Source organism: Oncorhynchus mykiss, chromosome 18 (assembly GCF_013265735.2).
Source record: "Oncorhynchus mykiss isolate Arlee chromosome 18, USDA_OmykA_1.1, whole genome shotgun sequence".
NCBI lineage: Eukaryota > Metazoa > Chordata > Actinopteri > Salmoniformes > Salmonidae > Oncorhynchus > Oncorhynchus mykiss.
Window position 1 is genome coordinate 30519443 of NC_048582.1, and position 25810 is coordinate 30545252.

The window sequence follows — 25810 nt, forward strand, 5'->3', positions numbered from 1 at the left end:
CCCTCCTCGAGATGACCTCTGACCTCCCAAAGAACGTTCTGGAACGTTGTTTGATTTAGCGTAGCTGAGTGATTCGTGAGTCATTTCTTATTCTCCTTTCTCTCTTTTGTTTTTGAGAAATCATGTGCACTTTAATGGTTTGCTCTACCAAGGGGGGTATCTTACAGGTTCTCCATCTCACATCTCAATCCTCCAGCTCACAGAAATAGCAACACTTAACCACGAACAAAACATGTGGGAACCAGAGGGTAAAATAGTGTATAAATAATAATGTCACGGAAACCAGATGTGTACAATAAAGAAAAAACAAATGGACAATGAAACGTACATCGGCACCTACTTCGGCGGAAGAGAGGCACCTACTTCGGCAGAAGTCGTGACACAAATGTAGCCTAATATAATATTAACTCCTGCAGAATTATGCATTTCTTGCAGTAAAATGATACAACTGTTACGGTGCGTGAATGAGGACCCAAAAGCGAATTAACTTAAACAGAGCTTCTTTAATTACCAAACATAGGTAGGCTCAGACGGACCGGCAGATTCCGACAGGACAAGACAAGGTTACAGCAAACATGACGACAGTCTGGTTCAGGCATGAAACACAACAAACAAGAATCCGACAAGGACAGGAGCAGAAACAGAGAGAGATATAGGGACCTAATCAGAGGGAAAAAGGGAACAGGTGGGAAAAGGGGTGACGAGGTGGTTAGGAGGAGACAAGACACAGCTGGGGGAAAGAGGGGGAGAAAAGGTAACCTAACAACGACCAGCAGAGGGAGACAGGGTGAAGGGAAAGGACAGAGACAAGACACAACATGACAGTACATGACAGTACCCCCCCACTCACCGAGCGCCTCCTGGCGCACTCGAGGAGGAAACCTGGCGGCAACGGAGGAAATCCTCGATCAGCGCACGGTCCAGCACGTCCCGAGAGGGAACCCAACTCCTCTCCTCAGGACCGTACCCCTCCCAATCTACGAGGTACTGGTGACCACGGCCCCGAGGACACATGTCCAAAATTCTACGGACCCTGTAGATGGGTGCGCCCTCGACAAGGATGGGGGGGGGGGGGGGGGAAGACGAGCGGGGGCGCGAAGGACGGGCTTGATGCAGGAGACATGGAAGACCGGGTGGACGCGACGAAGGTATCGCGGAAGAAGAAGTCGAACTGCGACAGGATTAATGACCCGAGAAATACGGAACGGACCAATGAACCGCGGGGTCAACTTGCGAGAAGCCGTCTTAAGGGGAAGGTTCTGAGTGGAGAGCCAAACTCTCTGACCGCGACAATATCTAGGACTCTTAGTTCTACACTTATTAGCAGCCCTCACAGTCTGCGTCCTATAACGGCAAAGTGCAGACCTGACCCTCTTCCAGGTGCGCTCGCAACGTTGGACAAAAGCCTGAGCGGAGGGGACGCTGGACTCGGCGAACTGAGATGAGAACAGCGGAGGCTGGTACCCGAGGCTACTCTGAAAAGGAGATAGCCCGGTCGCAGACGAAGGAAGCGAGTTGTGGGCGTATTCTGCCCAGGGGAGCTGTTCTGACCAAGACGCAGGGTTGCGAAAAGAAAGACTGCGTAAGATGCGACCAATAGTCTGATTGGCCCGTTCTGCTTGACCGTTAGACTGGGGGTGAAAGCCGGAAGAGAGACTGACGGAAGCCCCAATCAAACGGCAAAACTCCCTCCAAAATTGAGACGTGAATTGCGGACCTCTGTCCGAAACGACGTCCGACGGAAGGCCATGAATTCTGAAAACATTCTCGATGATGATCTGTGCCGTCTCTTTAGCAGAAGGAAGCTTAGCAAGGGGAATGAAATGAGCCGCCTTAGAGAACCTATCGACAACCGTAAGAATAACAGTCTTCCCCGCTGACGAAGGCAGTCCGGTGACAAAATCTAAGGCGATGTGAGACCACGGTCGAGAGGGAATAGGAAGCGGCCTGAGACGGCCGGCAGGAGGAGAGTTACCGGACTTAGTCTGCGCGCAGACCGAACAAGCAGCCACGAAACGACGCGTGTCATGCTCCCGGGTGGGCCACCAAAAACGCTGGAGAATGGAAGCAAGCGTACCCCGAACGCCAGGGTGGCCGGCTAACTTGGCAGAGTGAGCCCACTGAAGAACTGCCAGACGAGTAGGAACGGGAACGAAAAGAAGGTTCCTAGGACAAGCGCGCGGCGACGGAGTGTGAGTGAGCGCTTGCTTTACCTGCCTCTCAATTCCCCAGACAGTCAACCCGACAACACGCCCCTCAGGGAGAATCCCCTCGGGGTCAGTGGAGGCTACTGAAGAACTGAAGAGACGAGACAAAGCATCAGGCTTGGTGTTCTTAGAGCCCGGACGATAAGAAATCACGAACTCGAAACGAGCGAAAAACAGCGCCCAACGCGCCTGACGCGCATTAAGTCGTTTGGCAGAACGGATGTACTCAAGGTTCCTATGGTCAGTCCAAACGACAAAAGGAACGGTCGCCCCCTCCAACCACTGTCGCCATTCGCCTAGGGCTAACCGGATGGCGAGCAGTTCGCGGTTACCCACATCATAGTTACGTTCCGACGGCGACAGGCGATGAGAAAAATACGCGCATGGGTGGACCTTGTCGTCAGAGAGGGAGCGCTGAGAAAGAATGGCTCCCACGCCCACCTCTGACGCGTCAACCTCGACAACGAACTGTCTAGAGACGTCAGGTGTAACAAGGATAGGAGCGGATGTAAAACGATTCTTGAGGAGATCAAAAGCTCCCTGGGCGGAAACGGACCACTTAAAGCACGTCTTGACAGAAGTAAGGGCTGTGAGAGGAGCTGCCACCTGACCGAAATTACGGATGAAACGACGATAGAAGTTCGCGAAGCCGAGAAAGCGCTGCAGCTCGACGCGTGACTTAGGGACGGGCCAATCAATGACAGCTTGGACCTTAGCGGGATCCATCTTAATGCCTTCAGCGGAAATAACAGAACCGAGAAATGTGACGGAGGAGGCATGAAAAGTGCACTTCTCAGCCTTCACAAAAAGACAATTCTCTAAAAGGCGCTGGAGGACACGTCGAACGTGCTGAACATGAATCTGGAGTGACGGTGAAAAAATCAGGATATCGTCAAGGTAAACGAAAACAAAGATGTTCAGCATGTCTCTCAGGACATCATTGACTAATGCCTGAAAGACAGCTGGAGCGTTAGCGAGGCCGAAAGGAAGAACCCGGTATTCAAAGTGCCCTAACGGAGTGTTAAACGCCGTCTTCCACTCGTCCCCCTCCCTGATGCGCACGAGATGGTAAGCGTTACGAAGGTCCAACTTAGTGAAAAACCTGGCTCCCTGCAGAATCTCGAAGGCTGAAGACATAAGAGGAAGCGGATAACGATTCTTCACTGTTATGTCATTCAGCCCTCGATAATCTATGCAGGGGCGCAGAGACCCGTCCTTCTTCTTGACAAAAAAAAAACCCCGCTCCGGCGGGAGAGGAGGAGGGGACTATGGTACCGGCGTCAAGAGCTACAGACAAATAATCTTCGAGAGCCTTACGTTCGGGAGCCGACAGAGAGTATAGTCTACCCCGGGGGGGGGTGGTTCCCGGAAGGAGATCAATACTACAATCATACGACCGGTGTGGAGGAAGAGAGGTGGCCCTGGACCGACTGAACACCGTGCGCAGATCGTGATATTCCTCCGGCACCCCTGTCAAATCACCAGGCTCCTCCTGTGAAGAAGAGACAGAGGAAACAGGAGGGATAGCAGACATTAAACATTTCACATGACAAGAGACGTTCCAGGAGAGGATAGAATTACTAGACCAGTTAATGGAAGGATTATGACAAACTAGCCAGGGATGGCCCAAAACAACAGGTGTAAAAGGTGAACGAAAAATTAAAAAAGAAATGGTTTCACTATGATTACCAGAAACAGTGAGGGTTAAAGGTAGCGTCTCACGCTGAATCCTGGGGAGAGGACTACCATCCAGGGCGAACAAGGCCGTGGGCTCCTTTAACTGTCTGAGAGGAATGTCATGTTCCCGAGCCCAGGTCTCGTCCATAAAACAGCCCTCAGCCCCAGAGTCTATTAAGGCACTGCAGGAAGCTGACGAACCGGTCCAGCGTAGATGGACCGACAAGGTAGTGCAGGATCTTGAAGGAGAGACAGGAGTAGTAGCGCTCACCAGTAGCCCTCCGCTTACTGATGAGCTCTGGCCTTTTACTGGACATGAAGTGACAAAATGACCAGCGGAACCGCAATAGAGACAGAGGCGGTTGGTGATTCTCCGTTCCCTCTCCTTAGTCGAGATGCGGATACCTCCCAGCTGCATGGGCTCAGCACCCGAGCCGGCAGAGGAAGATGGTAGTGATGCGGAGAGGGGGGCAACGGAGAACGCGAGCTCCTTTCCACGAGCTCGGTGACGAAGATCAACCCGTCGCTCAATGCGAATAGCGAGTTCAATCAAGGAATCCACGCTGGAAGGAACCTCCCGGGAGAGAATCTCATCCTTTACCTCTGCGCGGAGACCCTCCAGAAAACGAGCGAGCAAAGCCGGCTCGTTCCAGCCACTGGAGGCAGCAAGAGTGCGAAACTCAATAGAGTAGTCTGTTATGGATCGATTACCTTGACATAGGGAAGACAGGGCCCTGGAAGCCTCCTCCCCAAAAACAGATCGATCAAAAACCCGTATCATCTCCTCCTTAAAGTCCTGATACTGGTTAGTACACTCAGCCCTTGCCTCCCAGATTGCCGTGCCCCACTCACGAGCCCGTCCAATAAGGAGAGATATGACGTAGGCGACACGAGCAGTGCTCCTGGAGAAAGTGTAGGGCTGGAGAGAAAACACAATATCACACTGGGTGAGGAACGAGCGGCATTCAGTGGGCTCCCCAGAGTAACACGGCGGGTTATTGATTCTGGGCTCCGGAGATTCGAAAGCCCTGGAAGTGGCCGGTGGATCGAGGCGGAGATGGTGAACCTGTTCTGTGAGGTTGGAGACTTGGGTGGCCAGGGTCTCAACGGCATGTCGAGCAGCAGACAATTCCTGCTCGTGTCTGCCTAGCATCGCTCCCTGGATCCCGACGGCTGAGTGGAGAGGATCCGAAGTCGCTGGGTCCATTCTTGGTCGGATTCTTCTGTTACGGTGCGTGAATGAGGACCCAAAAGCGAATTAACTTAAACAGAGCTTCTTTAATTACCAAACATAGGTAGGCTCAGACGGACCGGCAGATTCCGACAGGACAAGACAAGGTTACAGCAAACATGACGACAGTCTGGTTCAGGCATGAAACACAACAAACAAGAATCCGACAAGGACAGGAGCAGAAACAGAGAGAGATATAGGGACCTAATCAGAGGGAAAAAGGGAACAGGTGGGAAAAGGGGTGACGAGGTGGTTAGGAGGAGACAAGACACAGCTGGGGGAAAGAGGGGGAGAAAAGGTAACCTAACAACGACCAGCAGAGGGAGACAGGGTGAAGGGAAAGGACAGAGACAAGACACAACATGACAGTACATGACAACAACAAATATACATTTTGTCTCGGGAACAGAAGTGGAGAAATGTCTTTCTTTCAGCATCTCTTGAGAAAATGTGAATGCAACATGGTATCTTTGACACTGTTATGCAAGCAGACAGTATTTAAACCACATACAATATGCACCCAATTTGAACTGAAGTATTATAAGAAACCTGTTTCATCGTTTTCCCAGCTTCTCATTTCGTTGAAACCGCTCAAACTGATGATATTTGGACATTTCGCAGAGGAACAAGCATTCCACTGTTTTGGAGTTATTGCATTTTTTCCGGTCCCTAAACGAAAGACAACTTTATGAGTGTTAACTAGAATACTAATGCATTCATTCTATCGATGTAAGACATTATTCTGGTGAGCACTACTTTATTTAGTCTTCTGGGGCAACAAGTTTTGACCGAAGAGAACCTGCATGTATCTAACTACAGTTGACAAATAAATGGCCAACCAAATGTCAGAGATTATAAGCAGAAATGTATCTAAATTAGGGGTGAAAGTAGCCTAAGCCAGTGGGCTACAAGGTCCAGTATAGAGTATCAGCAAAATCAATGATTATGGTGGATAGAACTGTGCAGGTAGCCAACTTTCTGAAGTGATTTGTTTGACAATCAGATGTAAACATCTTCACACAACACCCAGGATTTCCGAAACTAAGCCTAAGCCCACTAAGCCCATGAAAAACAACAGTAAACGGGGTAAGATGCCACAATATCCTGTCTAAAATCAGCAGATCCGAGGCATCTTATCCAGGATTCTCAAAACCAGGATTCACGCTTTTTCGGGTTATTGTAAACAGGATATGATGTTTATATAACTCAAAAACAGAATAGTTGAGTATCCCGAATAATAATGGGATATTGGTGTGTAATGCAGATATTGAGCGACTGTCACGCCCTGACCATAGTTTACTTTGTATTTTCTATGTTTTGATTGGTCAGGGTGTGATCTGAGTGGGTATTCTATGTTTCATGTCTTGTTTGTCTATTTCTATGTTCAGCCTGATATGGTTCTCAGTCAGAGGCAGGTGTTCGTCATTGTCTCTGATTGGGAACCATATTTAGGTAGCCTGGGTTTCACTGTGTGTTTGTGGGTGATTGTTCCTGTCCTTAGTGTTAGTTTGCACCAGTTTAGGCTGTTTCGGTTTTCATTACGTTTATTATTTTGCACTGTTTGTATTTAGATTCGTGTTGCTATAGTCAATAAACATGGATCGTAATCTACACGCCGCATTTTGGTCCGACTCTCCTTCACATACAGAAAACCGTGACAGAATCACCCACCACAAAAGGACCAAGCAGCGTGTCAACAGGCAGGAGCAGCGCGAGGAGATGCGCAATAAGGATTTCTGGACATGGGAGGAAATCCTCGACGGGAGAGGACCCTGGGCTAAACCAGGGGAGTGTAGCCGCCCAAAGGTGCAGCGGGAGAAGAAACAACAGGAGCAGCCCAAAGAGGAGTGCAGTATGGAGTATACGACTTGGGAGGAGATCGACAGGTGGGCGGCCGACCCAGGGAGAGTGCCGGAGCCCGCCTGGGATTCGATGGAGCAGTGCGCGGAAGGATATAGGAGAATGGAGTTTGCGAAGCAAGCAAGGCGGCGCGGACGGAGGCCCCATAGTCAGCCCCAAAAATTTCTTGGGGGGGGGCTCAGGGAGAGTGTGGCAGAGTCAGGAGCCAGACCTGAGCCAACTCTCCCTGTTTATCGTGAGGAGCCAAGGAGGAGAGCAGAACCAGAGCCGGTGTTGGAGGTGAGTGAAACAGAGACTGTGAAGGAGTTAATGGGGAAATTGGAGGAGAGAGAAATGAGGGAGTTGCTGTGTTGGTGCATTTTGCATAGAATTCGCCTGACGGAACGTGTCAGGGATTTGATGGCACCTGGGTTAGCGCTCCATACTCGTCCTGAGGTCCGTTTTAGTCGGCTGGTGAAGTTGGTTCCAGTCTCACGCATCAGGCCTCCTGTGCCCATCCCTAGCCTTGCACGTCCTGTGCCAGCACTATGCATCAGGCCTACAGTGCGCCTCGCCTGTTCAGCGCAGCCAGAGCCTCTCTCATCTCATGCGCTATCGGAGTCTTCCGCCTGTTCAGCGCAGCTAGAGCCTCTCTCCTCTCCTGCGCTGCCGGAGTCTCCCGCCTGTTCAGCGCAGCCAGAGCCTCTCTTCTCTACTGCGCTATCGGAGTCTCCCGACTGTTCAGCGCAGCCAGAGCCTTTCTACTCTCCTGCGCTGCCGGAGTCTCCCGCCTGTTCAGCGCAGCCAGAGCCTTTCTGCTCTCCTGCGCTGCCGGAATCTCCCGCCTGTTCAGCGCAGCCGGAGCCTCTCTCCTCTCCTGCGCTGTCGGAGTCTCCCGCCTGTTCAGCGCAGCCAGAACTGCCAGTCTGCATGAAGCAGCCCGAGCTGCCAGTCTGCAAGGAGCTGCCAGTCTGCAAGGAGCTGCCAGTCTGCAAGGAGCTGCCAGTCTGCAAGGAGCTGTCAGTCTGCATGGAGCAGCCTGAGCTGTCAGTCTGCATGGAGCAGCCTGAGCTGTCAGTCTGCATGGAGCAGCCTGAGCTGTCCGTCTGCATGGAGCAGCCTGAGCTGTCAGTTTGCAAGGAGCAGCCAGAACTGTCAGTCTACATGAAGCAGCCAGAGCTGCCAGTCTGCAAGGAGCTGCCAGTCTGCAAGGAGCTGCCAGTCTGCAAGGAGCTGCCAGTCTGCAAGGAGCTGCCAGTCTGCAAGGAGCTGCCAGCCTGCAAGGAGCTGCCAGCCTGCAAGGAGCTGCCAGTCTGCAAGGAGCCGCCAGAGCTGCCTGTCTGCAGGATGCCGCTAAAGCTGCCAGCCTGCAAGGAGCCAGCCTGCAAGGAGCTGCCAGTCTGCAAGGAGCTGCCAGTCTGCAAGGAGCTGCCAGTCTGCAAGGAGCTGCCAGTCTGCAAGGAGCTGCCAGCCTGCAAGGAGCTGTCAGTCTGCATGGAGCAGCCTGAGCTGTCAGTCTGCATGGAGCAGCCTGAGCTGTCCGTCTGCATGAAGCAGCCCGAGCTGTCAGTTTGCAAGGAGCAGCCAGAGCTGTTAGTCTACATGAAGCAGCCAGAGCTGCCAGTCTGCAAGGAGCTGCCAGTCTGCAAGGAGCTGCCAGTCTGCAAGGAGCTGCCAGTCTGCAAGGAGCTGCCAGTCTGCAAGGAGCTGCCAGTCTGCAAGGAGCTGCCAGCCTGCAAGGAGCTGTCAGTCTGCATGGAGCTGCCAGTCTCCAAGGAGCAGCCAGAGCTGCCAGTCGGCATGGAGCTGCCAGTCAGCATGGAGCAGCCAGAGCTGCCAGTCAGCATTGAGCAGCCAGTCAGCATGGAGCAGCCAGATCTGCCGGTCGACCAGACTCTCCCAGATCTGCCGGTCGACCAGACTCTTCCAGAGCTGCCGGTCGACCAGACTCTTCCAGATCTGCCAGTCGACCAGACTCTTCCAGATCTGCCAGTCGACCAGACTCTTCCAGATCTGCCCGTCGTCCAGACTCTTCCAGATCTGCCCGTCGTCCAGACTCTTCCAGATCTGCCCGTCGTCCAGACTCTTCCAGATCTGCCAGTCGTCCAGACTCTTCCAGATCTGCCAGTCGTCCAGACTCTTCCAGATCTGCCAGTCGACCAGACTCTTCCAGATCTGCCAGTCGACCAGACTCTTCCAGATCTGCCCGTCGTCCAGACTCTTCCAGATCTGCCCGTCGTCCAGACTCTTCCAGATCTGCCAGTCGTCCAGACTCTTCCAGATCTGCCAGTCGTCCAGACTCTTCCAGATCTGCCAGTCGTCCAGACTCTTCCAGATCTGCCAGTCGTCCAGACTCTTCCAGATCTGCCAGTCGTCCAGACTCTTCCAGATCTGCCAGTCGTCCAGACTCTTCCAGATCTGCCAGTCGTCCAGACTCTTCCAGATCTGCCAGTCGTCCAGACTCTTCCAGATCTGCCAGTCGACCAGACTCTTCCAGATCTGCCAGTCGACCAGACTTTTCCAGATCTGCCAGTCGACCAGACTCTTCCAGATCTGCCAGTCGTCCAGACTCTTCCAGATCTGCCAGTCGTCCAGACTCTCTCAGATCCGCCAGTCGTCCAGACTCTCCCAGATCCGCCAGTCGACCAGATTCTCCCAGATCCGCCAGTCGACCAGATTCTCCCAGATCCGCCAGTCGACCAGATTCTCCCAGATCCGCCAGTCGACCAGATTCTCCCAGATCCGCCAGTCGACCAGATTCTCCCAGATCCGCCAGTCGACCAGATTCTCCCAGATCCGCCAGTCGACCAGATTCTCCCAGATCCGCCAGTCGACCAGATTCTCCCAGATCCGCCAGTCGACCAGATTCTCCCAGATCCGCCAGTCGACCAGATTCTCCCAGATCCGCCAGTCGACCAGATTCTCCCAGATCCGCCAGTCGACCAGATTCTCCCAGATCCGCCAGTCGACCAGATTCTCCCAGATCCGCCAGTCGACCAGATTCTTCCAGATCTGCTAGTCGACCAGGATCTGCTGAAACCGCCAGCCAGCCAGGTTCTGGTAGTTTCTACTACCTGCCTGGGCTTCTTCTCAGTGCTGAGCTTCTTCTCAGTGCTGAGCTTCCTCTCAGTGCTGAGCTACCCATCTGTCCCGAGTTACCTCTGTCCCGAGCTGTCCCTCTGTCCCATGTTATCATTGTGGTGGGTAACCTATTTAGGGACGTTTAGGAGGGGGATTAAAACTGTCATGGAGTGGGGTCCACGTCCAGTGCCAGAGCCGCCACCGCGGACAGATGCCCACCCAGACCCTCCCCTATAGGTTCAGGTTTTGCGGCCGGAGTCCGCACCTTGGGGGGGGGGTACTGTCACGCCCTGACCATAGTTTACTTTGTATTTTCTATGTTTTGATTGGTCAGGGTGTGATCTGAGTGGGTATTCTATGTTTCATGTCTTGTTTGTCTATTTCTATGTTCAGCCTGATATGGTTCTCAGTCAGAGGCAGGTGTTCGTCATTGTCTCTGATTGGGAACCATATTTAGGTAGCCTGGGTTTCACTGTGTGTTTGTGGGTGATTGTTCCTGTCCTTAGTGTTAGTTTGCACCAGTTTAGGCTGTTTCGGTTTTCATTACGTTTATTATTTTGCACTGTTTGTATTTAGATTCGTGTTGCTATAGTCAATAAACATGGATCGTAATCTACACGCCGCATTTTGGTCCGACTCTCCTTCACATACAGAAAACCGTGACAGCGACGCCTTTGTGATATTTTAACAACCATCTAATTTTGCCAATAATGTTAAATAAATATTTGATGTAATGTTAATTGTGTAGCTCCACTGTGTAACCCCACAATAGACCAGGTGAAAAGAGCAACATTAACTTTGCTGCACATTATGCACATTACAAATGGCTACATAAAACCACATAACATGCTAATAGTGTCAGAAATAGCTAAATATAAAACACAAAAGAGGGCACCAGTGCAGCAACACAATTGTGACCTTATTTGGGGATTAAAATCTGTTGAAACAACACAGGAAACTTTTTCAGGTTGTTTATTAGTAAATGTGTCATATACACGTTTTATGGTAATTATTTTACAGCTTGCTGTAATTATAGAATTTTAAATTACTATTCATATTTGACCCAACACTATACACGTCAGCTGCTACAGCGACTGAAATGACTGCGACACTTAACAAAGCTGTAGGTTGTTTCAGAATGGGTTACGACTAAATATTTCCAAAACTAAAACCATTGTATATGGGACAAATCATTCACTAAACCCTGAACCTCAACTACGTCTCATAATGAATCATGTGGAAATTGAGCAAGTTGAGGTTACTAAACTGCTTGGAGTAACCCTGGATTGCAAACTGTCATGGTCAAAACATGTTGATATAACAGTAGCTAAGATGGGGAGAAGTCTGTGAATAATAAAGCACTGCTCTGCCTTCTTAACAACACTATCAACAAGGCAGGTCCTAAAGGCCCCGGTTTTGTGACACCAAGACTACCGTTCTGTAGTGTGGTCAGGTGCCACAAAGAGGGACTTGGGAAAATTGCAGTTGGCTTAAGAACAGCAAAAGTATAACGGAGAGATAATATTAATGACATGCATGTCAATCTCTCATGGCTCAAAGTGGAAGAGAGATTGACTTCATCATTACTTGTTTTTGTAAGAGGTGTTGACAAGCTGAATGTACCGAGCTGTCTGTTTAACATCCATGCATACCTCACAAAACATGCCACCAGAGGTCTCTTCACAGTCCCCAAGTCCAGAACAAACTATGGGAGGCGCACAGCACTAAACTCAGCAAAAAAAATAATAATAACTGTCAACTGCGTTTATTTTCAGCAAATTTAACATGTGTAAATATTTTTATGACCATAAGATTCAACAACTGAGACATAAACTGAACAAGTTCCACAGACATGTGACTAACATAAATTGAATAATGTGTCCCTGAACAAAGGAGGGGGGTCAAAATCAAAAGTAACAGTCAGTATCTGGTGTAGCCACCAGCTGCATTAAATACTGCAGTGCATCTCCTCCTCACGGACTGCACCAGATTTGCCGTTTTTTGCTGTGAGATGTTACCCCACTCTTCCACCAAGGCACCTGCAACTTCCCTTACATTTCTGGTGGGGAATGGCCCTAGCCCTCACCCTCCGATCCAACAGGTCCCAGACGTGCTCAATGGGATTGAGATCCGGGCTCTTTGCTGGCCATGGCAGAACACTGAGATTCCTGTCTTGCAGGAAATCACGCACAGAACAAGCAGTATTGCTGGTGGCATTGTCATGCTGGGGGTTCATGTCAGGATGAGCCTGCAGGAGGAAGGCTACCACATGAGGGAGGAGGATGTCTTCCCTGTAACGCACAGCGTTGAGATTGCCTGCAATGACAACAAGCTCAGTCCGATGATGCTGTGACACACCACCCCAGACCATGACGGACCCTCCACCTTCAAATCGATCCCCAGAGTACAGGCCCCGGTGGAACGCTCATTCCTTCGACGATAAACGCGAATCTGACCCTCACCCCTGGTGAGACAAAACTGTGACTTGTCAGTGAAGAGCACTTTTTGCCAGTCCTGTCTGGTCCAGTGACGGTGGGTTTGTGCCCATAGGTGATGTTGTTGCCGGTGATGTCTGGAGAGGACCTGCCTTACAACAGGCCTACAAGCCCTCAGCCCAGCCTCTCTCAGCCTATTGCGGACAGTCTGAGCACTGATGGAGGGATTGTGCGTTCCTGGTGTAACTCGGGCAGTTGTTGTTGCCATCCTGTATCTGTCCCGCAGGTGTGATGGTCCTGTGCAAGCGTTGTTACATGTGGTCTGCCACTGCGAGGACAATCAGCTGTCCATCCTGTCTCCCTGTAGCGCTGTCTTAGGTGTCTCACAGTACGGACATTGCAATTTTTTGCCCTGACCACATCTGCAGTCCTCATGCCTCCTTGTAGCATGCCTAAGGCACGTTCACGCAGATGAGCAGCGACCCTGGGCATCTTTCTTTTGGTGTTTTTCAAAGTCAGTAAAAAGGCCTCTTTTAGTGTCCTAAGTTTTCATAACTGTGACCTTAATTGCCTTCCGTCTGTAAGCTGTTAGTGTCTTAACGACCATTCCACGGGTGCATGATCATTAATTGTTTATGGTTCATTGAACAAGCATGGGAAACAGTGTTTAAACCCTTTACAATGAAGATCTGTGAAGGTATTTGTATTTTTTACAAATTATCTTTGAAAGACAGGGTCCTGAGAAAGGCACGTTTCTTTTTGAGCTGAGTTTACATAGAGCCATGACTACATGGAACCCTATTCCATATCAGGCAACTGATGCAAGCAGTAGAATCAGATTTAAATAGCAGGTAAAAATACACCTTATGGAACAACAGGTACTGTGAAGAGACACACACAAAGGTACAGACACATGCATACGCACACATTGTGATATTGTTGTATGGTGGTATTGAACATTTTGTGTTGTGGATATTTGGTGGTGTAGGGATGTTATATGATGTACTGTTTTATCTTTAGCTCATTCAGTGCAAACAGTTCACTGTTATATCTTTTGTTTTATATGTAATGTGGGTGCTTTGGTGTGTTTGGACCCCAGGAAGAGTAGCTGGGGGATACCTAATTAATACAAATGCAAATTATACACTGAGCATATAAAATATTAAGAACATCTGCTCTTTCCATGACAGACTGACCAGGTGAATCCAGGTGAAAGCTATGATCCCTTATTGATGTTAGATGTTAAATCCACTTCAATCAGTGGAGATGAAGGGGAGGAGACAGGTTAAAGAAGGATTTTTGACACAACTGTGGGAAGCATAAAGTATTGGAGTATGTGGAATGCTTTTGACACCTTGTAGAGCATGCCCTAACGAATTGGGGCTGTTCTGAGGACAAATATTGAGTGCAACTCAATATTAAGAAGGTCTTCCTAATGTTTGGTAAAACTCTGTGTGTCTGGGACAATCTTCGCTTTATGGGTTGTCTCAGCTAAGTTCCTCCCGCGTCAGACAGGTTTGTGACATTAGTGAAGTGATGTGGTGACTAGTGTTGTTGTGAGCTCACGGGATAACAGTGGCGAAGACTTGGCTTCAGAAGCTGGACAGACAGAGTAAAACATGGTCATTAAAGTATACTAGTAGACGAGGCAGTGGTTTTGGTTGGACAGTTGGAAAGCTTGCTGATGAGAGTGGTTTGAGGGAGTTGCAGGTTAGCCCTTTGTGATAGGGGATGTTCCTCCGTGGTTACTCCCAGATCCTGTTGTTGATCTAACCTTGGTAGAGAAAAGGAACGAATGGTCAGAAGTCAGTGATATAAGGAAACTGGTTAACAATTACATTGGTAGAAATGTTTCACAGTTGGATCCAAGGACCCAGATAGTAGGCGCACAGGAGCAGGCATTAGAAGACTAACAGATGCACTAACAGATGCACTGTCAGTATACTCAGTTGAACTGTTGGCAATAATAGTTGCCTTCCAGTGGGTGGAGGAAGTACAACCTATTATAATTATAGTATGCTGAGATTCTCTGTCTGTATTGAATCATCTGGTAAATCTAATAGGAGTGACCTACTATTGGAAGTATTAATGTTGTTATGATGAATTGAGAGAATGGGTACAGTAGACTGATTCTGCTGTGTCCCAGCACATTTGGGTGTGGAAGGGAATGAAATTGTAGACCAGCTAGCCAAGAGCTTTGAAACAAGATATCATTGATGTTAATGTTCCACTGGGTAGAGGTGAGCCCAAATGTAACATCAGAGCCATTTTGACAGATGTGTAGCAGAATAGATGGGACTCTGAGCACAAGTATTTACAGTGCATTTGGAAAGTATTCAGACCCCTTCCCCTTTTCCACTTTTTCTTACATTACAGCCTTATTATAAAATGGATAAAAATAAAAAAAAACATTGCATCATTGCACTTAAGAAATTGTACATTGAACTTGTGATTACATGTGGTTGGCAAGCATGTGAATGGTTTGTGTCTGGAGTGTATGGTCGGTGAAAGGTGGAGCGTGTTGTTATATTGTTGTAAGTATGTTAAAGAGAGGGAAAGTGTATGGCCATTGATGTTAGACGAGGTTGGGAAAGGATTTAGGGGATGGGGTAAGATTCTATTAGAAGTTAGTAGGGCTCTTTTTTATTTTCTCCGAGGTACTGAGTTAGGTAGGATGATTTAGAAATGTTATAAACCGTGATTGACCAAACACAGTAGTTGGCGGCATGCACCTTTAACGTTGGTTTGCGGACTACCATTATATCATAGAAGAGCTCGCGCAATCTGGATGTATTGTACGAAGCTAGTTGTGAGCGGAATGCGACTTTGTAATTCCGAGTACAGCAGCTGTCAAGAATCAATTAACACACTTGCGCTTTACAATCAAATACATACGTCAATAATTGATGTGTGCAGGACCGCTTGCATCCGTTTATTTAGCACATGTTGGACCGCTTGCAAGCACATTTGCACGTGCTTATTTGACGCGTATAGGGGTTAATTTAGCGCCTGCACCTGCTTACTTTACACGCGTAGCATTAAAAAGATTGCGTTTTGACCACGTGCTTTAAGACCAAATCGGCCTTTCATAATATTGAAGCATGTCGAGGTATCGTCCAGGCACAACGGACGACTGAACGACACATTTGGAGTTAGCAGTTGAGTTGTCTGCTAATCAACATTAGCTATTTTGAGAACTGTCAAATTAGCTAGTTACTTGTCTGTCACATTAGACCCAAGGGACTGTGGACTACCGCCAGCTACATCCTATTATTTTGCACTCAGTTGTTACCTTGTGGCCCTGCAATACACTATTTAGGCCGCTTCTATTGAAATGAAGAAGCGGGTATGCTTTCTCCAAGGACACTCAGCCAACGTTAGTGTCACCAAGCAAACTGATCTTCAGACCCAGTGCACCATGTACAGGGGCGGAAAGAAATGGACTCGACCAACAGGATACTAACTACACGGGGTTGAAGACCTACAACAGCCTCCCACAACCAGAAAGATCCACTGTTATTGGCTCAGGAAGGAATTGCTACTTGGTATGGAAAACATGGGATTTCACATAGCTACTACAACTGACCTTACTGGTATTGACGGTAGTAATTATTTGTACTGTAATTGCAGGTATAGCTGTGGACCCACTGTCTATGACCATGCTCACCTGGGGAACCCACTCTCAAAGTATTTTTTTCAATGATACAAAAATGAAATGTGATAAGTTGATTTTGCTATACTGATACCGCTGAGCTTTTCTCTCTCTCATAGCGCCTATGTCAGATTTGACATCATCCAGATGGATCTATCCAGGGTCTTTGGCATTAATGTCATCCATGTCATGGTCATCAGACATCGATGATAAAGTCATCAGAAGAGCTTTGGAGGTAGGCTTATTATACCTCTGATGCAGCACCTATAATTGAGATGCTTTTGTGCTGATGATATTGGTGTAATTTTCATAATTTTATTATATTTTTGACATTGCAGAAAATCATGTCTCCAACAATCCTGGCCAGAATGCCCTTAGAGGAATTTAAAAATGACATGTTAGCCGTGAAGGTGTGTGAGTATGTAATGTTTGTTGGGTGGAAGAAAGGAGCTTTTGTTAGCTGTGTACTATATAGTACTTACCCTGCATACATTAATTACTGCACATATATTTGATATGCATGTTTCTTTATATTTTTCAAGGTTCTTCCTCCTGCTGTGCACTTGAGGGTCACTGAGACTATACCGCAAATCGTGGCTTTCATCGAGGGCATCATCAGAATTGAACACGCCTATGCCACAAAACAAGGTATGTCTATATGTAAAAGTCATTGTTACATTCTCAAGGCAAGATCAGTTTGCAAATAGTTGCAGAATCTGAATTCCGTGTGTTCATTCTGCTGCAAGGGACGTGCATTTCGATATCAGGTTCATCGGGGACTGTTACGGCAAGCTTATGGGTGCTGGAGATGCAGCTGGTGAGCCTGGTACGTGTTTACATCACTTCATTGTGACATGTTTTTGTCACACAGTGACTCTAACTTCTGTTGTGTTTGGAAGACTACAGTCTACAGTATGTTACTTTAAGACCATAAGCAAGGCAATGATTGACTAACTAATACATGCTTTGGGTAGGAACTAAGCTTTAACATATTGTTTCCTAGCGGACACAGAGAAACGGAACAGCAGGGATTTTGCCCTGTGTAAGGCTTCCAAGCCTCAGGAGCAGCCCTGGAAGTCTCCCTGGGGCAAGAGAAGACCCGGCTGCCACATCGAATGCTCCACCATTGCACTATGCTAGCTCAGTGTGAGGCCTACTGCCAGTGTGGCCAGTAAGGGAACTACTTCTTGCACTCAGGTAGGACTCCACAGTCCTGTGACATGTAGGTTGTGTTCAGTAGGGCACACCGTAGCAAAACGGACAGTATCGTTTCATATTGTACATGTCCAAGGAAGTCTCTTTCTGTTTCAGTCGGTTTTATTTAGTTTGAAAGATGATAAACATGACTGTGATGCCCACTTCGATGGATTATGCTTTACGACGTGGATATTCAGCTAGCGGGATATACGCTGCACCGGCAAGCTAGAAGAGCACACTCCGAGGGGGGGTGGTCTGTGCATATTTGTAAACAACAGCTGGTGCACGAAATCTAAGGAAGTCTCAAGATTTTGCTCGCCTGAAGTAGAGCATATTGTGATAAATTGCAGTCCACACTACTTGCCGAGAGAGTTTTCAGCTATACTTTTCGTGGCTGTTTTATTTACCACCACAGACAGATGTTGGCACTAATACCACACTCAGTCAGCTGTATCAGGAAATAAGCAAACATGAAACCACTCACCCAGAGGCGGCGCTCCTAGTGGCTGGAGACTTTAATGTAGGGAAACTTAAATCAGTTCTATCAAATTTGTATCAACATGTAAAATGTGCAACCAGAGGGAAATCAAATCAGGATCACCTGTACTCTACACACAGAGATGTATACAAAGCTCTCCCTCGCCCTCCATTTGGTAAATCCGACCACAACTCTATTCACCTGATTCCTGCTTACAAGCAAAAATTAAAGAAGGATACACCAGTGACTCGGTCTATAAAAAAGTGGTCAGATGAAGCTAATGCTAAACTACAGGACTGTTTTGCTATCACAGATTGGAACATGTTCCGGGATTCTTCTGATGGCATTGAAGGGTACACCACATCAGTCACTGGCTTTATCAATAAGTGCATTGAGCACGTCGTCCCCACAGTGACTGTATGTACATACCCAAGCCATAAGATTTCTGAACAGGTAATCAAATAGCTTCCCGGACTATTTGTATTGTGGGTCCCCCCCCCCAACCCCTGTTTTATGCTGCTGCTACTCTCTGTTTATCATGTATGCATAGTCACTTTAACTATATTTTCATGTACATACTACCTCAATTGGCCCGACCAACCAGTGCTTCCACACATTGGCTAACCGGGCTATCTGCATTGTGTCCCGCCACCCGCTAACCCCTCTTTTACACTACTGCTATTCTGTTCATCATATATGAATAGTCACTTTAACCATATCTGCATGTACATACTACCTCAATCGGCCTGACTAACCAGTGTCTATGTATCCTCGCTACTGTTATAGCCTCGCTACTGTATATAGACTCGCGACAGTTTTTCACTTTTTGTCTTTGTCTTTTTACTGTTTTTATTTCTTTACTTACCTATTGTTCACCTAATACCTTTTTTGCACTATTGGTTAGTAAGCATTTCACTGTTGTATTCGGCGCACGTGACAATGAATTCCAAATGTTCTTCCTGCTGACCAAATACAGATCAGGTGTGAACACTTTTTGGTGGTTTTTGTGGTACACTGGTTTTCATTTTACTCAAGTGATGTTGAGCTCATCGTTTTTGTTGTTCATAGCAATCAACTACAGTGACGCCAGCTTGAACGAAGCCTGGAGCTCCCTGGCAACCATTACTGCCTTCACCCATGATGCCAAGGCCTACATGAGGGGCCAGCTGCAGTGCCAGGCTGTGCAGGAGGGGGCATTATGGGAAAGGTAGGGCCTACATCTCCTTTCTGCTATTATACTTATATGCAGTGTAGTACAGCTTTGAATACATACAGAAGTTCATTCTAATTCAGGAACATCGCATCAGGAGAGTCACTTGCATTCTCAGTTGATTGAGACATTACTGCAATTTTCAGTTTTGATGATTGTTGGTATAATTTCATAATTCCAATATGTTTTCATTAATTGAATTCACTTATTCTATTTTATGAGAATTTGTAAGATTCTTATTTGCATAAAATAGACAGAGACCAGTCTTATCAAAAATAGATAATAGTATTTATTCTCGGAGCCGCGGTGCCATGTAACAACGAACGACAGTTTATATACAAAATATGACATCATAGGTTATAAAATATTCTTTCTCCCAACAGTTCAAAACTTCATTCTAGATAAACCTTCTGAAGTTTTCATCCATCACCATTCAGCAGACAGTTCCAGCTAATGGAAAACCTAAGAAAACACACACTGCCTTATCTGAACATTCCAGAGCTAAGTTGAGGTGGTTCAACCATAGGTTTATGACCCTTTCTGCTTACTTTAAAAAAAAACCTGGCTGGAATGGTATTTATTTAATGTAATGACCCCCCTGTTTCAGGCTCCACAATCCCTCACTTATGAATTAATATTGTTAATCAGATATAATAAAACAGAGTATAAGTTTACTTAGTTACAGTTCTATTTCAAATGGGGATATTGTTTAGTCATTATTCATAAAATTCCTAACAATGATGCCTTTGTCAAGGTGATATATTTGCTTGCATATTTTACACAAGGTGGGTCACTCATGTCTATGTTTAATAAGTCTGGTTGAACAGTTAATTTTCCTACCATAGCCCATGTCCTTCAGACGGTAAACAGATAAACCTTGACCAATTCCTTGGCGTCTGTGTTTTCAAGGTTGGCTGAAACCAAAGCAAACGTCGTCAGATGACTTTGATACGCCAAGGGTCGTCAACGCCATCATGAGCCTTGTTTTACCATGGGAACCGCCATCTTCAGCCCATCACTAAGGTAACCTGTCAAGATGAGAACCATGACAAACGTAGCGTACCCCTCTGAGGAACAGGTTCAGGCTAAGAATGTCAACATCTCAGCATGTCAGCACAACTAACCTGAATAAGATGTAACATCACAAGTCATACCTTCACACATTGCATTGAATTGTTACAAAGATGACACAATTTATCATGTAGATTTTCCTGTGTTTCATAAGGTGATGGCTTATGGTGTACCACTGAATGGATTAAATCCCTGCCTTTTTCCAGTGCAACATATGATTGTGTACATGGTGTGTGTGCACCATTTTAATGGTAAATGTCCATAAACGTTACACTTTTCTTTCTGTGGTTAAAATGGCACCAATTATGGGCTTAAAATCAGGTTATTTATAATAATTATACTATTTTATGTTACATTTTAGTAATTTAGCAGACACTTTTATCCAGAGCATACTGGTCCCCCGTGGGAATCGAACGCACAACCCTGGCGTTGCAAGCGCCATGCAATACCAACTGAGCCACACAGGACCATAAGGTACCATAACCCTAACTGGTTTACTTGTTCCCATATCTCACCTATCTTCACCTTCAGGAGGCTCATTCTGTAGATTCTTCGGGGACCCTAGAGAACATAGTGGAGCAGTTGGCTCCGTAGCGATGTGCGGACCTTCGCTTTGTCCGTGGAAGACATGCCCCTTGGAGAGCCCACCCATGCCAGTCCAACACCACACTCAGAAAGGGTACCCCTCCTCACAGCCTGCGACACCCTGCGTGAAAGACCTTGCACCTTTGGGAGGGCACATAAGGGTTAGTGTGTGTAGGTCAGTGGAATGTTCCTCAAAGGAGGAAGGGGAAGACGATCCTACTCACTGAATTTCATAAAAATAGTGAAACTTTAAGTTGTCCTTTTGAGAAAATCTATACTAAATATATGCACTTCAAATAACTGATTTAAAACACACTGTTTTGAAATAAAGGTCTACAGTAGAATCAACAACATTCTCTCGGGTAGCACCATTGTGTAGCCGGAGGACAGCTATTTTTTGTCATCTGGGTACATTGACTTCAATACAAAACCTAGGAGGCTCATGGTTCTCACCCCCTTCCATAGACTTACAATATTTACAACGACTTCCAGAGGACGTCATCCAACATATCAGAGCTCTTGCAATATGAACTGACACGTTATGTTACCAATCAAGAGTGTGGACATTTACAAGCTAAAAATAACGAGATTTTGTTAGCATTTTGGTAGTAAGACACCCAATGGGCTTTTACATTTTTAGTGCCCCCTTGTATGCTAAGCCGGTAATAGCATAAATCCCAGAATGGCAGAAGAATGGTATGAAAATCGGCTTTACTGTACTGCGTGATTGTAGCAGGTTTACTAACACATTACTTCTAGTAGCTATGTTGACTAGTATTTTTTTTAACCTTTATTTAACTAGGCAGGTCAGTTAAGAACAAATTCTTATTTTCAATGACGGCCTAGGAATGGCACTGAGCACGGCCTGGTCGTAAAGCTGCTCGACGTGCACCAAGCTGCTGTGCTCCTCTGCCGTGTCCCCGACACCATGGTAGTGTCCGTAGTGCAGGGTGTCCCCCGGGTCGCTGGCCATGGCCTTCCAGGAGGGCCGGTGGGACACGCAGCTGCTGGGGCTTCCCGTCAGGTGTAGTGAACCGCACATCTCGTGGGCTGAACGCCGCCGGGTCTCCTCCGCTTCCTGATAAGTTGGCCGTGATGACGACAGCCCGTTTTCAGTTGAAGTAGCCACGGCCAGCAGTCCCCATGGCGAGGAGAAGTTGGTTGACAGCACGGCAGTGTTGGCCCCCTTGAGGTGTGTTGGCATGTGGCCATTGGTGGAGATGGCACCGTTCTGTGGCCAACCGTTGCCATTCGTCTGACCCATGGTGGCTTTGGGTTCATCTGCCGTGGGGGAAAAAAGACATGACTCGTCAGATTCAATGTTGGAATGCACATAGCACACGTGGCAGGTTCATGAACACCTAAATAAATGGTAAGCATATTGATTTTATTTTGCAAACACGTCCTTGCCTAATTCTCATGATACGTTTACCATTGTGGCTCTGCTCACACCATCACACTTTTCCTCCAACATCTGAATTTGTTGTATTTTGGAGTTTATAGAATAATTTAGGAAATATTGATTCTACCACAGAATAGATTAAGTTTGAAAATGTGTATAAAATACAGAGGCAGTGATCATGTCAGTCTTTCCTATGGCCACTAGAGGGGGATAACACAACAAAAATAAACCTTTGAATTTGACCCAGACAATTACTTTACCCCAGACAGAGGATTTCAATGTAATTAAATGCCTATGAAATATCATAACGTCAAGGTCATCAAATAGGTGCGGGGCGGGCGGCAGGGTAGCCTAGTGGTTAGAGCGTTGGACTAGTAACCAGAAGGTTGCAAGTTCAAACCCCCGAGCTGACAAGGTACAAATCTGTCGTTCTGCCCCTGAACAGGCAGTTAACCCATTGTTCCTAGGCCGTCATTGAAAATAAGAATTTGTTCTTAACTGACTTGCCTGGTTAAATAAAGGTTCATTAAAGTATAGTACTTTGAGTATACATTCTCTCTCGGTGTGCCTTTCAAACACACATGACAATGTACCATAAATACATACCCCTGGTCAAACTAGATTTGTACTTACAAGGATGAATAATTGAATGGATACATTGTAACAAAACATGAATAGAAAAAAAATTATAGTCATACTATAAACATATGTAATTATTACTATAATGTACAGTTGAAAGATACTGTGTCAAATTAATCACTACCATCCATATCACATTGAGAATGTATTATTTGCTAAGGGTCGTCAAATACAGTGATACAGGACAAATCCTTATTTAGCCTATTATACAATGCAGTCCATATTGTTGTATGTTTCATGAAACTGATTCAACTTAATTAAAATCTCAACTGGCCAACTTTATAGTACAAACAAGTTAATTTCCCATTGCTTCCCTTTGGAATTTAGAATCAGTCAGGGGAGTAAGAAGTCTGCCCTTTGGCTCTTAAACACAGTTAAACGAAAGCTCCAGCTTGTATCTCATTATTTCATTTTTTTAAAAGATCAAACAGGGTATGGGGACAAGGTTACTCTAGTTTTGTGATTTTGTATTAGTTTCTATTTCAATTTTTATTTCATTCAGTTTAGTTTCAGTTAATTTTACTCATTTTTATTTAGTTTTATAAAATCACATATATTTTGTTTTTGTATTATTTAATTTTACGGACAGAAAGTAGCCCATGTGTAGGAGGCTAGGAGCCATTTATGTGTCGTAGGCCTATAGTTTTTTTTGGGGATGTCACATCTTGCCACTGGGGGCATTAACACAAGATGAAGGGTCAGGTCAACGGTTTGGCTATGTTTTAAAGGATCTTAATGTGACTTGGATTTTAAAAAGGAAAATCGTCTGTGTCCGACTCAGATTCAGACATTTATGCCAAGCCGTTTAAAATCATGGCCAGCTCTGGTTGTCGTCGTTCAAGGGTATTCTCTTGCCTGTTTGGAAAGCTATGTTCGCCCTGTTGTCAGTTACGAGTAGGCTCTTCTACTCTGGTATGTCCAATGTGTAGTCAATTAACACTCCGGTGTGTGGATCTAAAATCCAATGGAGGATGATCAACACATGTGGTGTCTTGTTGGAGGAGCGGTGATAGAAGCAGGCTGATGTGTACACAAACAGAGCAGTTAGTCCTTTCTCGCTTTTAGAATGTCCTTAACTTTATGGGTTGCTGTATCCATTTGCAACGCAATCAACACGTTTACTCCAGCAGAGGCAGGTGTTTTAAATTTGGTATCAAGTCCCACTGGGCACAGATATCAATTCAGCATCTATTCCACACTGGTTCAACATAATTTCATTGACATGACGAGGAAACAACTGATTCAACCAGTGTATGCCCAGTGGGGTATCTGGTAGAATTTTGAGGCCTGGTTCATCACACAGTCTTGTGGTATTGCCAGACTGGATGAATAAATTAACCATTGCTTCTTTTATTTTTTACACATTTGAAATGAGGTTTCCATGTTTCTGCTATTTTCATTCAAAACTGCTAGTTGGTTGTCCTAATGTTGCCGTGCAGCTACTTATAGCTTCACCTTGTCTTTAGCCTGAAATTGTATGATTCGCTGTTGGGTTTTGGTTGGCTTTTCCCTTTTATCCCTGTTCCATACAAGCTGCTGACACTACAATACATGGTTCTTTCCAGCAATGTACTCAAAAAAATCCCATACAGGGTTTCACCTTTTGTTGCCACCATTGTTTTTGTTGCAACCATTTTGTTGCCACCATATGGTTCATGCTCACCCTCAATTTCCCCCCCCAATTTCCCCCCCCCCCCCGTTAGGTTGTTATAGTGATGCTCAAGCAAGCTTATTTGAAACATGGCCATCTACTGGCAGCATTTATCCACCAGATTCAGAATTTGAATTGTGTTTTACCCCCTTTTTCGATCTTGTCTCGTCGTTGCAACTCCCCAACGAGCTCGGGAGGCGAGCAGGTGCCACAAGGAGTTGCTAGAGTGCGATGAGCCAAGTAAAGCCCCCGCCGTCCAAACCCTTCCCTAACCCAGACGACGCTAGGCCAATTGTGTGCCGCCCTATGGGCCTCCCAGTCACGGCCACTTGTGACACATCCTGGGATCGAATCTGGGTCTGTTGTGGCACCTCAAGCACAGCAATGCAGTGCCTTAGACCACTGCGCCACTCAGGAGGCCGAATGTTTTTATTTTAATTTGTTATACAGTCAAAGATATTTAGAAAAATAAACTATTCTTAATTTTATTTTAACTAAAATTGGAAAAACTATTTAGTTTTGTATACTATAATAACCTTGGTATGGGTGGAAGGGAATATGTAGGGGGCGAACTTGAAATGCCACTTATACCATGTAATCAGTCAATGTACTTTCATAAACACCCTCTTTCAAGAAAACCTTAATCTACAGGATACAGTCATTAGCCGTACAGTTTTATTCCAGGTATGGATTATTGGGTTGCCAAAGCATAAAATTACACAGGGATGTGGATATATCCATATTTTCTACACAGGATTCGACTAGAGCATTACCAAAATATGGATGACAAAGATGTTTGTGAAAAACAAAATGTGTAAAATTTGTTGAGGTTCATTCACACAACTACCATATCGTGGAGGCCTATCAAAAACATTCAAACTGAACAGTAAGGAAAGAGCATTTGGGTACACACGGAATGGGAAAATGCATTAAATGGATTCCATGAATAAAATACGCATGTCTGGATTTGTGTGCATACCTACATCTTGAAATTCAATGTGCTAGAAATGCAGGTGTAGTATGAGCTTCTCAGAGATGGTGAAATATAAATAACATTGACATTACTAGAAGCTTAATGCATTTCTGGACCATGGAACATTTTCAGATGCCTTGACAAGATATTAAACCATAACAACCTAGCTTATACATACACATGATTCAGAGCGTGAAACTGGCTTAAGGCAGACCACTTCAAATAGGCACAGGAGTTAATGCAGCGGCATAGGATCTGCATGGAGGCCCCAGTAGAGATATCCTGCACTTTGGGGCTGTGGAGAGGCAAGTCCCACCTGAGATGGGGTCTGGGGCTGCATACTCCATATACATGGTCTCCAGCTCCTCCCCACAGCCATGCTGCATCCACGTGGGCAGGTCCACACCTGAGGGACAACAGACAGAGCTGCATTAGACATAGTTAAGGACCTACTATAAGAATGTCTACAGATCAAATTTTGT

The 25810-nt window shown here is 46.3% G+C and overlaps 1 pseudogene; it reads left to right on the forward strand.

Moving 5' to 3' along the window:
• Positions 1–15571: 15571 nt before the first annotated feature.
• Positions 15572–20078, forward strand: LOC110496792 (annotated as a pseudogene).
• Positions 20079–25810: the final 5732 nt, after the last annotated feature.